Below are 14,508 nucleotides of genomic sequence, written 5' to 3'. Positions count from 1 at the left end.
ACCAATATCGCCCTGTCTCAGCTCATTTACGCTGAAACTATCAGTCGTGAATTGTTACCTTGAGACTTGACTATTCCACTTCTCTCGTACCTTGACTTCCACATTGTAGCCTCCATAAAATTGAGCTAATTGAATATTCTGCCTGTTTTTATTAAATCCTATTGTCCAGTTGCCTCTGTGCTTACAGACCTACCTTGATTGTTAAGCAAGCCACACCTCAATTTCACATCGTTCTTTTCAAATGTCTTTGTGACATCTGCAAATTTATGTCCTTCAGCTAAATCACTAATATATACATAGTGAATAGCTGGGGTCCAAGCACTGATCCCTGCAGTCCCCACGAGTCACTTGCTGCCACTCTTAAAAAGACTCAGTTGTTCCTACTATTTGTTTCATGTCCACTAGCCAATTCTTTTATCCATGTCAGTACACTACTCCCAATCTCTATGCACTTTAACTTTACATACTTATCTCTTATGTGGCACCTTATCAAAACCCTTCTGAACGTCCAAGTAAACCACATCCACTGGCTTGCATTAATCAACCTATGAGTTGGATCCTCTCAAAATTCCAGTAGATTCAGCAAGCATAATTTCCATATCGTAAATCCATCTTGAATTCATCTGATACTGTGATTGTTTTCCAAGTGCTATGCCATTAAATGATTTATTATGGACACTAGCATTTTCACCAGTACCAATGTCAGGCTAATTGATTGAACCCTGTTTTCTCTGTACCTCCTTTTTTAAAATAGTGGGGTTACATCAGGAACCTTGTCATAATTAAGAACTGTTCCATTAAGTAACTTGAAGGATGACTACCAATGCTTCCACTATTTCTAGGACCACTTCATTAAATATCAAGAGTGCGGTGCTGGAAAAGCACAACAGGTCAGGCAGCATCTGCTGTCCTCATTTTTGACCACTTCATTAAATACTCTGGGATGCAGATTATTATACCCTGGTGATTTGGCCGTCAGTTAATCTCATCAATTTCCTCAACACCATTTCACTGTGACAACTAATTTTCTTCAGTTCCCCCTAGCCACTCTACCCTGTGATCACCAACATTTTTGTGGTGTTATTTGTGTCCTCCTTTATAAGGACAGAACAAAAATATCGGTTTAATTGATCTGCTATCTTTTCATTCCCCACTTTAACTTTCCTTATTTCTGACTCTGAAAACCTACATTTGTCTTCACTGATCCTTTTGTAATCAGTTTGTACATTGCCTGAAAGCTTGCTCACCCTCTATTTCCCCTCTTAATCAATTCCCTTCTCCTTTGCTGAAATGTAGACCACTCCCAATCCTCAAATGTGCTTTTTTTTTGCTGCTTTGTATATTTCTTCCTTGGACCTGATACTATCCCTCCTTTCATTTGATATCCATGGTCAGGCCACCTTGCCCATTTTATTTTTGTGCCGCACAGGATTGAACAATTGTTGCAGTTCTTCCATGTACATTTTAAATATTTTCCATTTGACTATCTATTGTCACCCCTTTCATGTTCTCCAATTTGTCTTAGTCAGCTCATGCCTCATAGAATTATAGTTTCCCTTTATTTCGCTTCAAATATAGATTCTCCTCTGACTAGCATGTGGTACAGGTAACAATGCTGAGATCACTACCTTTTGAGGTCCTACTTTTTAAACTTGCTTTCTGAATGCCATATAGAGTCATACAGGATGCAAACAGACCCTTCGGCCCAACCCGTCCATGCTGGCCAGGTTACCAAACTGAACTAGTCCCATTTGCCAGATGCATTTTAAATGTTGTAATTGTGCTCACCTCTACCACTTCATCTGGGAGCTCATTCTATGCACAGCACCCTCAGTGTGAAAAAGTTGCCCCCCAGTTTTAAATCTTTCTCCTCTCACATTAATGTCCTCTGGTTTTGGAGTCCTCTACTCTGGTAACAGATTTACATTTTGTCACATATACTTGAGAACAGAAATATCGGAGTATAGTGAATCGTATATAAAGTCGAGATTCTCCAGTGCCATCTTAGTACGCAAAATACATGATTAAAAACAGGAGCAGAAATAAAAGAAACCACCAAAAGACAACGGAAATGCCCAGATCTCTTCTCCACCTCCGCCATGAGACTTTGCTGCTGGAAAACCAAAACCACAAAGTCCATCCTCAGTCTGCGAATACTCAGGTGCCCTGAGTCCTCGCAATAGCTTGATGTCTCAACTCCTGTACTCACTGCTATGACTCATTGAAAGCAAGCATGCCAAATGCCGCCTTCACCACCCTGTCTATCTGTGATGTCACTTCCAAGGAACTCTGCACCTCCATCCCTTGATCTCTCTGTTCGGCAACATGGGCCAGAGCCCTACGATTAACTGTATAAGTCCTGCCCTAGTTTGTCTTCCCAAAGTGCTGCCCCATAATCTTATCCAAATTAAAATTCACCTGTAATTCTTTTGTCCACTGGCCCAGTTGATTGCGATCCCATCGTACTCTTGGATAACATTCTTCACCTGCACACATGCACATGTAAGTTTGTGGGGTGAATTTGTACTTGCAGAGTTACATTGTACTTTGCTGAAAAACTGCATGAAACCATGTAAGATTCTGCTAATTAATTTTTTAGATTAGAATCAGTCTAAACATTATGGCACAGACAGCAGCACACAGGGGCCTAACACCTTCAACACATTATCTGGGCTGACATCAGTTGTTAAAGTTAACCTGAGAGTGTCAATGTTAAAAAATGTTTTGTTATTTACATATGAAAGAAGTGAAATTAACATGGTCATTCGAACAGATGAGAGACTTAACAAACAATCAAGGTATTTTTCAATGCATAATTTCAGTTACATCACATTGTAAATTTTGCTATAAAATCTGTGTCTTACAATTGTGTCCTCCACAACCACCTGATAAAAGAGCACCTAGTGCTTCCAGTTAAACCTGTTGAACTATAACCCAGTGTTGTCTCAATTTTGGTGTCACTCACAAAGTTACTAACCATGCCTCCTATATTCTAATTCAAATTGTTTGTATAAATGACAAACAACAGTGGACCCAATCCTGGTGGCATGCCATTGGTCACAGTCCTGCAGTCTGAATAGCAACGTTCTACCACCACCCTTTGTCTCCTCCCATCAAGCCAATTTTGTATCCAGTTGATTAGCTCTCCTTGGATCCCTTGTGGCCTAACCTTGGCCCATTTCATGTGACCATTAGTTTTTGCATCTGGAGCACACATCCAGCATGACTACCTCTGTGACATCACCTCCCTTTCCACTTCACTCCAAAACTGGTAATATCCATATTATCCACCTTTCCAGATTATACTCGATTTCTACCCTCTTCCCTAGCTTCTTCCCTATTGTCATCAGACTTATGAGTGGACCTCTTGTATATTCGTCTTGATCTTTTTCTGCACCTTCTTTGTATATGTTCTGCTCTTCGGTTAAAAAAAGCGAGAAAGTCCTATGTTAGTGGCACAGATATGTATCACTGTTGTTCACCTTCTCACTCCAAAAGCCCTGTGGCTGCTGTGAGACATCCTTGACCCAAGCACGTGGGAGACAGCATACCAACTTCGACCAAAATCAGAAATTCCTGGAGAAACTCAGAAGGTCTGGCAATGTCTGTGGAGACAGTAGAATTAATGTTTCAAGTCCAGTTACCCTCCTATCATCTGAGAGTCTCATTCACTGCCATGGAAATGTCTTTCTGTTCCCTTTACAGTTGAATCCCCTACTACTATATCATCCCACACTTATTCCACCTCTCCTGTCGATCAGAGCCAACCATGAGACAACGAATTTGGATTTTGCTGCCTTGCTCTGAGAGGCTTTCTCCTTCTCAACACACACACACACACACTCACACACTCTCTCTCTCTCTCTCTCTCTCTCTCACACGCTTGCACTCTCTCGCGCTTTCACTCTCTCGCGCTTTCACTCTCTCTCTCTCGCGCGCGCGCTCTCATACTCTCTCTCGTGCTTGCACACACACTCTCTCTCTCTGGCGTGCTCTCTCATACTCTCGCGCGCTGTCTCATGCGCGCTCTCTCTCACACATTCACACACTTGCATGCGCGCTCTCTTTCACACACACTGTCACTTTCTCTCACGCACACTCACTCTCTCTCACACACAAACACACACACACTCAAAATGGTGAATCTGTTTTGCAAGGTAATGGCCAAATGGGACTCCTACACCACCTGCCTATCCCCTTGTCTGTAAAGTATGACCATCCATTCCCTCCCTGCTTGTGCAGTCTTAGCCTGTGTAGTGATCACCTTTTGTACATGCTATCCACAATGTTCTCACCTCTTGGATGCTCCACAGTGTCCTCAGCTGCCACTCCAGTTCTGAAGCTCTGACTTTCAGGAGCTGCATTTGGAAACACCTTTTACACATGTTGTGGTCCTGAGCACTGGAACTGTGCCTGACTTCCCACAGAGAGGAGGAGGAACAACACACCATGACCATGTGTGCGTCTTTTATGACTTAGTCCTTTAAATTAAATGCTTGGATTGCCCTCAAAATCAAATTATATTAATTACTCAAGGGTTCTTCTTCTCTGGGCTTCTGCCCTATTGCGTTTGCAAACCCAAAATTAAAGGCCTTGTAAAGCTGAAACTGTGTTGCTGGAAAGGCGCAACAGGTCAGGCAGCAACCAACAAGCAGGAGAATTGACGTTTCGGGCATGAGCCCTTCAGGAATGAGGAGAGAGAGGCTCATGCCCGAAACGTTGATTCTCCTGCTCCTTGGATGCTGCCTGACCTGTTGCGCCTTTCCAGCAACACATTTTCAGCTCTGATCTCCAGTATCTGCAGTCCTCACTTTCTCCTAAGAGCCTTGTATACTAAAGTCATAAAAATAGAATACATGCTTGCACAACCTTACTCACCCATTCATCATCGTTTAGGCCCACGTCACTTTCTGAATCATCATGTCATCTCAGGAGCTTTGCCTCTGAATTTAGTGAAGGATCGCTCTGCTCCAGCTGCTGCTCCCACTGAGCTCAGCCGAAACCTTGGCATCATGATTTTATGGGGAAGCTGTGCTACAACAGTTCACTGCCAGGTTCTCTCAACTTTGCTCCCATTGTTGCTCTGACTGGCTTTATCGTGATGCTGAGTGCAGGGAACACTTGAGAGACATCTGCACTCCTCAAATCATGGCTTCTTAAAACATCCCTAATTTCTTCACCTTTTTTCATCTTCATTTGCTTAAGCCCTGATCTCTGGCATTTTCTCCCTTTGTCTCTCTATCATGCTTGTTTCTTAAGAAATTAATGAAAGTCTACCTCTGTGACCAAGCTTTTGGCCACCTGATCTAATATCTCCTCAGTCAGAAAGTGTGGTTCTGGAAAAGCACAGCTGGTCAGGCAGCATCCAAGGAACAGGAGAGCTTATGCTTGAATGTCGACTCTCCTGCTTCTCGGATGCTGCCTGAACGGCTGTGCTTTTCCCACACCACACTTTTTGACTCTGATCTCCAGCATCTGCAGTCCTCTCTTTTTTTCTAATATTTCCTTATACGATATAGTGTCATATTTTATTTAATAATGCCATTGTGAAGAACCATGGACATTTTATTCATTGACGATACTGTCCAGCACAAGGCATTATTAAACCTAAATAGCCCTTGAGAACGTGGTGATCAGCTGCCATCTTGAAGCTGTCGACTATTTAGTCGAAGTACTCCCTGGAGCTCTTGGGGAGACTATTTGAGGATAATAATAATGAAAAGAGCTTGCAGTTGATGGTATTTCCATTTGCCTGCTGCTCCATGTTCTTCTCAGTGGTAATGGACATGCAAGATGCTGTCTGAGAAACAATTTGTCCTCCACTGTAAATATGGTTGTGAATTATTGTTACTCAAGTGTAAATCTAGTCCTGACTTGACTCTGAAGCAGAATATTAAAATTTCTGGCATTTTATTGTAAATTGTGTCATTGAACCTGGAGACAAATTTTGGAACTGTTTCATTTGTCTATGCAAGTGCAAGGCAGTGCAAGACCAATGTCCGTTAGTTACACAAACAGATGAGAATGTTAAAGTGCACGAATTGTGTTTTGCAATCAACAATCCTGGTAGGTTTAATCTGAGAGGAGTGGGGTCATATGTGAACGTCTGTTCCTCCTTTTGTTTGTGGAATTGCACAGGCAAAGACAACCACCTTTGTGGTGGTAGGAGTATACAGAGATTAAATGATATGAGTAAAGCATGAACCAAAAATTTACATTTTGTGTATCACCATATGTATATGAATAGTAACTATAAAAACAGCGATGTGCACTTGCTTTGTTGAAAGTGCTCCAATCTACATTACAAAAGGGGAAAACAAAGTTAAAAATCTCACAACATCAGATTATAGTTCAACAGGTTTAATTGGAAGCACACTACAAGGGGAGCACAGCTTGAATGAATTGTAGAATAAACCATGCATGAGGTTTGATGGGATAAACTTGAAAGATGTGTTTAAAGCTATGGAAAGAAATGCAAAGATGAGGAGGCCGTTCATTTGGTCAAATGGGTGAAGGCTCTGCCACCTATTGTGAATGAGGCTATGTAAAATGAGTAATATGCAGCTGATAAAACTGAGTGAGTTTGAGACCTCGATAATTTGGGGAATAGAGATTTCAATTTCAGTGGTTTACTGGGCATTTATAGGCCTGTCAGTGCTGGGATGGTTGGCTAAGAGGGCATGCTTTTGGACAGGATGCTGACAGATGAGATTTGGGCAGGTTGGAATTTTCAAGAGGGTATTGAGGTCAGAGTCCAAGAAGAATGATGTTTTAAACTCTGATTGAAAAGTCTAAAGTGTGAATGAGTGTTGCAGCAGCAGTGAGGTTGACGTAGATGTGAGGACTGGTATTTTCATGGGAATAATCAGTCTCGGTAATGGAAAAATGTGGTGTTAGTCATGTAGCAGTGTCTTTCTGATGGTACTGTGCTAGTTTATTTTGCGTGGTCACTATTCACTGAGTGACAAAGTTCCCTATTAATTCCTTTTTGATACGAAAGGTAACAGTATCTTTAATTGCGTATGTTCGAAACCAATCAGTAGTTGCACATGATTATATTAGGTTACTTACAGTGTGGAAACAGGCCTTTCAGCCCAACAAGTCCACACCGACCCGCCGAAGCGCAACCCACCCATACCCCTACACTTACCCCTTACCTAGCATGGTCAATTCACCTGACCCGCACATCTTTGACTGTGGGAGGAAACCGGAGCACCCGGAGGAAACCCACGCAGACACGGGGAGAACGTGCAAACTCCACACAGTCAGTCGCCTGAGTCGGGAATTGAACCCGGGTCTCAGGCGCTGTGAGACAGCAGTGCTAACCACTGTGCCACCGTGCCGTCCACTAATACAGGATTATATAGTCATTGTTTCTGTCAGGAACAGGTTGACATTGATAAAATGTATTCACATTTTCATGTAATTAATTTTAGTACCACAATAATTTGTACTCTCTTCAGCAGTCACTTCAATGTAAATACAGAACTGCCATAAATCTAGGTCTTTTCTTGCACAATTAAAAAGTATACCCAATAAAAACCTGAATGTGTTGATAGCTTACAGACCTTGATCAGAATCCATACTGTTGAGGTTTTATTCCTGTTGGGGCAGAATTCATGTATAACTGCCTTCCCCTTGAGACACCCTCACCTCTTGGTCTCCCTGTTCAGTCATCTGAATGGCATGATCTGAACTGCAACTGACTTTGTTGCTTGCTGTTGGTGCTGCTTAAATCCTACAGGTACAAGCTAGGAACTAGTCAAACAAAATCTGTCCTTGAAACTAAAGATTTGAATTTGACATTCCAAGTTTTTTCTCTCCTAAACACAACAAATCATGCTAAGTCCCATGAACGTTATCTGCTTTTTTGGTGCCTGACCTGAGTGACCATGCTTCTGTGAGCCTGAAATGTGTCTGTCAGCATCATAACTCAGCTAGCCCTCACCGAACACAAATGTGAACATTTCCACAGTGTCTTATGGTAACTAGCAGACTTTGGCAAATTTAGTTTTCTTTTCCTAAGCCCACGATCACTGAACCAATTATACGTGTCAATGACTAATATTCGATAACTGATCTGAGTCAGGATCAGATGTGTTTCTGATGTCTGTTTCTCAATATCATTCCAAGCTGTGCATTTAATCAGCTGCACATTTATCTCCTCAAAGTTCTGTAACAACTCTGTCACAAAAGATTGATTTATAAATATTTTTCTGTTCTCTGTGTAAAACAACATATCTGAGTGTTTTCTGTCAAAAGTCAAGTGCATTTTTTGATTATTTACGAACAGGAAAATTGACCTTGAGCATCTTAAAAATGCACATGCCATGAGTGGAGTAGTTTGCAAGTACATTTATAGTTAACAAATCTAGCATTTTGAAGTAGTCCATTTAATTTTAGAGAAGCACCTGTGCACTTTTCAGCTATTCACTTTTAATGATTTATCTTGAAACTGGAATGGTTTTGTGTGAGTTTCAAATTTTGTATTAATCAATAACCTGCGTTCATATAGTGCCAGAAATAAAGTAAAACATCAGGTTTTTTTTAACAGGAGGATAATTAAAGATAAATTGCCAACAAGACATGTACGAGATGTTATGTTAAGTAACCTTGTTAGGCAAGTAATTCACCTGATTCCTCAAAGTCTGTACGCCATCTACAAGGCATAAGTCAGGAGTATGATGGAATATTTCCTACTTGTCTGGGCGAGTGCCACTTTACACCATCCAGGAAAAAGCAACCTGTTTGATTGGCACCACATCCATAAACAGCCACTGACTCTAGCACTGTATGCATTATTTGCAAGATGCACTGCAGAAATTCATCAACCTTCCAAACCCACAACCACTTTCATCTAGAAGGACAAAGGCAGCAAGTACATGGGAACATCACAACATGCAAAATTCACCCTTCCCCAGCCACTCACCATCCTGACTTGGAAATATGTCACTGTTATTTCACTATCACTGGATCAAAAACCTGGAATTTTTCCTTCCTAAGGACATTATGATCCACCTACTGCACATGGAGGAGTGCAGTGATTTAAGAAGGCAGCTCACCACCACCTTCTCAAGGGCAACAAGAGACCGACAATAAAATGCTAGCCAGCCAGCGATGTCACATCCCATGAATGAATAAAATAAAAACCAAAAACTTATCTAAGAGGGAGACTTTAAGTAGAATTTTAAAGGATGGTTTAAAAAAGGACAGGCTTAGAAAAGGGGCTCTCAAGCTTGGATACCAAAAGGTGCATGGCCAGTGTTAGTGTGTTAAAGAAGTTGAGATGCACAAGACACCATAACTGAAGGAATGCAATGTTTCTGGGGATTTTAGGACTAGCAGAAATGAGGCTGTTATAGGAAGAAGTGAGTGACAACGGCAACACGTATATGAAATTGCCAAAGAAACAGAAAGCAAGGGAATGGGCCTCATGGTGATGGTTTGTTTTTCAGACTGGAGGGAAATACATGGCAAGTTCATCAAGGATTCATATTAAGGCAATTAATCTTTTGTTTAAAAGTTCATGACTTCAACTTTGCTATACTGGACAGAACTGAAATTTGCAGATGATACAATGCTTGGTAATATAGCAAACAATGCAGATACTAGTGGTGGACTAAAGGAAGGCATGTTGCTGATAAAATGGTTAGACACATGGCAGGTGACATTTAAAGCAGATGTGTAAAGTGATGCATTTTAAAGGGAGCATGAGAAGGAGAAAATAAACTAATTGTACAATTTTAACAAGAGTTTCTGGAGAGTGGGGGCACAAATCATTGAGGGTGCCAAGGAGAGGGTACAGCTATTTTAAAAAACACATTGGAACATTTGCTTTATGAATAAATGCATAGATTACAAGGAGTTCTGCTTAGCATTTATAAACACAGGCCTCGGCTGGAGTGTTATGATCAAATCTGGACAACACAAAAGCTATCAAAATCTGAGGGTGCAAAAGAGACTTGCGGGTACCAGAGATAAGGTATTGCATGGAGTGGCAACAATGGAGAATTTAAGATTGTTCTCTTGAATGCAGAGAAGTTTTAAGATGAGTTTGGTGGAGTTGTTCAAAATTTTGACGAGTCTTTGTTGAATTAATAGAGGAACTGTTTTTGGTGGCTGCAAGTTTGGTAACCAGGGGATGATGATTTAAAGTAATGATCAAAATACCTACAGGAAACCTTTTTTAGCACATGGAGCAATTGTTATCTGGAATTACTGTCTGTAAGATATTGAAGGGCATCCACAAGCATACATTTTGCAAGGGAAATGGATAAATGCCTGAAAAAAAAATTGTAGGGAAAGAGAACAACTGAAAAGCTTGTTAAAATGGGACAAATCTTTGTCCATCAAGCAATTCTATTACTACATAGTCCAGTCTGTAATGACATAATCAAGGAAAAATGTTGTCGAGCTAAGTAAAAGTTATATCTGCATTTTCTCATTTTTATTATATATTCTTGTAACGTCTGAATTGGTAACCAATTCATCAGTTAAAATTATGCACTGAGTTCCATGTTGGTCCTGCATTTATCCACCAGGTCAGCCAAGCACAACACGTTTTCTTAAAAGAAAGCTAGACAGAACAGGAAGATGCATATTCAGAGTTGGCCTATTCTGAGTTTAGTCATCTCAAGTAAGAAGAATCACCTGGGTAATGTCTGCTAATTCCTAAAATGAAAATTAGGATGACAAAATAGGATTTGGCCTTAATGCCCAGTGCGATCAAACTGCCAGATTCCAATGATGTCTGTTCTATAGTTTTGAAAAATGGACAATAGATGAAGTACTAGAAGACAGCTGCTTCCCATGGGTTTATTCCCAAACAATTTGACACTTTTGATGTGTATTGAAGTGCAACAAAGAATTGTCTTTTGATTTGTAGTATGGAACTAATTCATTTGTCAATTGTATCACATGCCTGACAAACATTTGGCCAATGGACAGTTATTAGTTTTGTTTGTTTGCAATCAGTCACATCTAAAAGTGTGTTTTGCCTAAAGCATGAAGGAGGTCCCTGTAGACCAAGTTGAAATTATTAGAAACCGAGTATTTGATCCTTCAGTTTATCTGACTGTTAAACCAATCTTAATTGATGCTTATTTTTAACCGAGAAGAAATGTAGTAAATGTAAAGTAATTGCTAATTGTTTTTAAAGAACGTTGCATTTTATATTATCACCTTAATGCTAATTGTCAGTGGTGAATAATTAACCTGTGAAATCACTAGCTGATGGGTTGTGATAATTTTAGCATAAATTAATGAATTAGTAAGCATATAGTGGAATCATTTATCATCTCTTTACGTTTACATGAATTGATTTCCGGACAATTTAATGTGGCATGAAAACGAAAGAATTTGATTCACCTCTGAACCGCACCCCTTCCTCCCTCCCTCCCCTCCCACCCCCCAAAAAAAAACTTACTCCACTGTTCAACCCATGTTGTAGTGTCATGGTTTAGATTCCATACAGTGTGGGAACAGGACCTTCAGCCCAACTAGTCCACACTGACCCTCCGAAGAGTATCCCATCCAAACCCATTCCCCTACATTTACCCCTGACTAATGCACCTACTACGGGCAATTTAGCATGGCCAATTCACCTGACCTGGGAGGAAACCGGGGCACCCAGAAGAAATCCACACAGACACTGGGAGAATGTGCAAACTCCACGCAGACAGTTGTTCGAAGTGGGAATTGAACCCGGGTCCCTCGCGCTGTGAGGCAGCAGTGCTAACCACTGAGCCACCATGCCGTCTCATGCTGTGCTATATTATTTCTGTGCAGATTAGAGTGGTGCTGGAAAACACAGCAGGTCAGGCAGCATCCGAGGAACAGGAACCTGCTGTGCTTTTCCAGCACCATGCGAATCTAAACTCTGGTTTCCAGCATCTGCAGTCCTCACTTCTGCCTAGTTATTTCTGTACAGGTGTGTCTAATTTGTAAATTTGACATTTATCGAATTCCAATTACTTAACGGTTAATTTAAAAGTGTGTATTTTAGAAATTTCATGGCTCGAGTTTTGATTTCTTCCTCTCATCATGCTGGAAAATAGAATACAGTTAAAATGATGCTCTAGATTTTAAATTGCTGCATTGGATACAATGGTAATTTATTTGTCAACTTGAAATGTACTCAATATTGACTTTTTAAACTTTAATTTTATCCAATTACCAAATTCTCTTTTCTGTTGTATCTGTAGGATGAATATTTTAATGTTTTTGCCACAATCTACAAAGTATACTATTTCAAATCAGAGAAGAGGTTCTGTTTCGGATAAGGTTTAAGGTACATTATGAAGTCTACAATTGTCTGAAAGAGCCAAAGGCATATAAACAATTTCGGTACAAATTACAGAAGATCAGTTATTTGTACACACGCTGCAGCTGTTACAAGCTTCAAAGAAAATTCTCTTGATGCTTCTGGATCTGTTGTTGCTATGGTCTGTTCACATTTTAACAGATGGGTTATGTGACTCATTACTGAGTAAAATGGGTACCATACTGATTATGTGAATAACAGCTGGGAGCCCCAAAGAATCGCTGGCTTCCACATAATGTTTCGCAGTTGTTGGCTGTTGATATAGCTTATCATAATTTAGGCTAAACAACAAAAAAAAAGTATTAAACTAATTGCTAGTTCGGCATCTGAATTGAAGTAGATTGCTTCATAGCAAACCGAAGCCACTCAATAATTTTCCTTGAGGAATTAATGGCTTTTCATTCTCAAACATCATAACTTCATTTTGTGACCGCACATACCTCTTCCACTAGCTATTGCATTAGTTCAGCTATTTGAAACCAGTTTTACCATACAAGTAGAATTGATGCTGCAAGTCAAGTCTTGGAACTCTCTCGACTTTACTCACATTGCCTCAGGCTCATTTCAGCTCCTGTTTGAGTGCTTAGTCCACTCTGTCTCCCATAACTTTGTCACTCCAGATTCCACATTCATCAAGTGTTTTGTGCATGGAACAGAAAAAATAGTTAGTTCCAATCTTGGACTTTTTTTAAACTTTTGAAAGAAGTTGTTGAGTGGTGGGTGGGAGCCAAAATTGGTTCTTTGGGTTTAATATCGGTGTGTGTAAAATCATCTGTATTGAAACAAAGAAAGATCAGTGTGTTTTTATTAATGCTCAAAGCTTGGACCTATTTAAGATCAAGCAGATTTTAGGGTTTGTGTACAGAAATCACTAAAAGTTAAGCGTGAGGTAAAAAATACTTGAAATAACAAATGAAATGTTGGCCTTCATTTTAAGGCACGGGAGTAAAAAATGACGTAAAAATTGCAATACTCTTGAATAAACTTAGTCACTTCAAATGTCATGTTGATACACAGTTCTTCGTGTAAAAGGAAGTGAAATTCTGGGACTTATACGTTGTGATGGTTCAGTAATATTTTTAAGTAAAGTAACTTTTCAGAAGACTCTGCTAAAATGTTACTAATTCTGTCATATAAAGGGCATTCATTAACTAAGAGGTCTATTTCATTATTTGTAATGTTTAAACCATAAAGTACTGCATTTGATTTTCAAACACGGTAGTATATTCAATTTAGCCTATAGGGTCATACAGATGTGCAACATGGAAACAGACCTTCGGTCCAACTCGCCCATGCTGACCAGATATCCTGGATAAATCTAATCCCTTTTGCCAGCATTTGGCCTGTATCCCCCTCCACCATTTCTTCTGATAGCTCATTCCACACGCACCACCCTCTATGTGAAAAGGTTGCCCCTTAGATCTCTTTTAAATCTTTTCCCCCTCACCTTAAACCTATACCTTCAAGTTTTGGACTCCCCCACCCCAGGGAAAAAAACCTTGTCTATTTATCTTATCCATGCCCCCTATGATTTTATAAACTTGTATAAAGTCACTCCTCAGCCTCTGTTGCTCAAGCCTATTCAACTGCTGCCTATAGCTCAAAGCCTCCAACTCTAGCAATATCCTTGTAAATCTTTTCTGAACCCTTTCAAGGTTCACAACATTCCTTCCTATAGCAGGGAGACCAGAACTGCGCATAGTATTCCAAAAGCGGCCTAACTAATGTCCTGTATAACTGCAACATGACCTCCCAACTCCTATACTCATACCTTCCTTTAGTCAGTGCATTACCACACACCACCTTCACTATCCTATCTACCTGCAATTCCACTTTCAAGGAACTGCACTCCAAGGTCTCTTTGTTCAGCAGTACTCCCCAGAAACTTACCATTAAGTGTATAAGAGCTGCTAAGATTTGCTTTCCCAAAATGCAGCACCTCGCATTTATCTAAATTGAGCTCTATCTGCCTCTCCTCAGCCCATCTGATAAAGAACCCATTGTATCCGGGGGTAGCCTTCTTCGCTGTCCACTACACCACCAATTTTGGTGTCACCCGCAAACTTACTAACCATACCTCCTATGTTCACATCCAAATCATTCCTATAAATAATGAAATACAGTGGACCCAGCAGCGAGTCTTGTGGCACACCACTGATCACAGGCCTCCAGTCTGAAAAGCTACC

General features: G+C 40.4%; 1 protein-coding gene across 3 annotated transcripts in view; it reads left to right on the top strand.

Moving 5' to 3' along the window:
* rnf111 (ring finger protein 111) overlaps window positions 1-14,508 on the top strand; it is a 122,380-nt gene that overhangs the window by 43,181 nt on the left and 64,691 nt on the right. The gene's annotated exons all lie outside the window — the stretch shown is intronic.

This window comes from Hemiscyllium ocellatum, chromosome 39, assembly GCF_020745735.1.
Source record: "Hemiscyllium ocellatum isolate sHemOce1 chromosome 39, sHemOce1.pat.X.cur, whole genome shotgun sequence".
NCBI classification, from domain to species: Eukaryota; Metazoa; Chordata; class Chondrichthyes; order Orectolobiformes; family Hemiscylliidae; genus Hemiscyllium; species Hemiscyllium ocellatum.
Note: the sequence above shows the minus strand (reverse complement) of the source record. Positions and strands in the feature narration are given on the sequence as shown.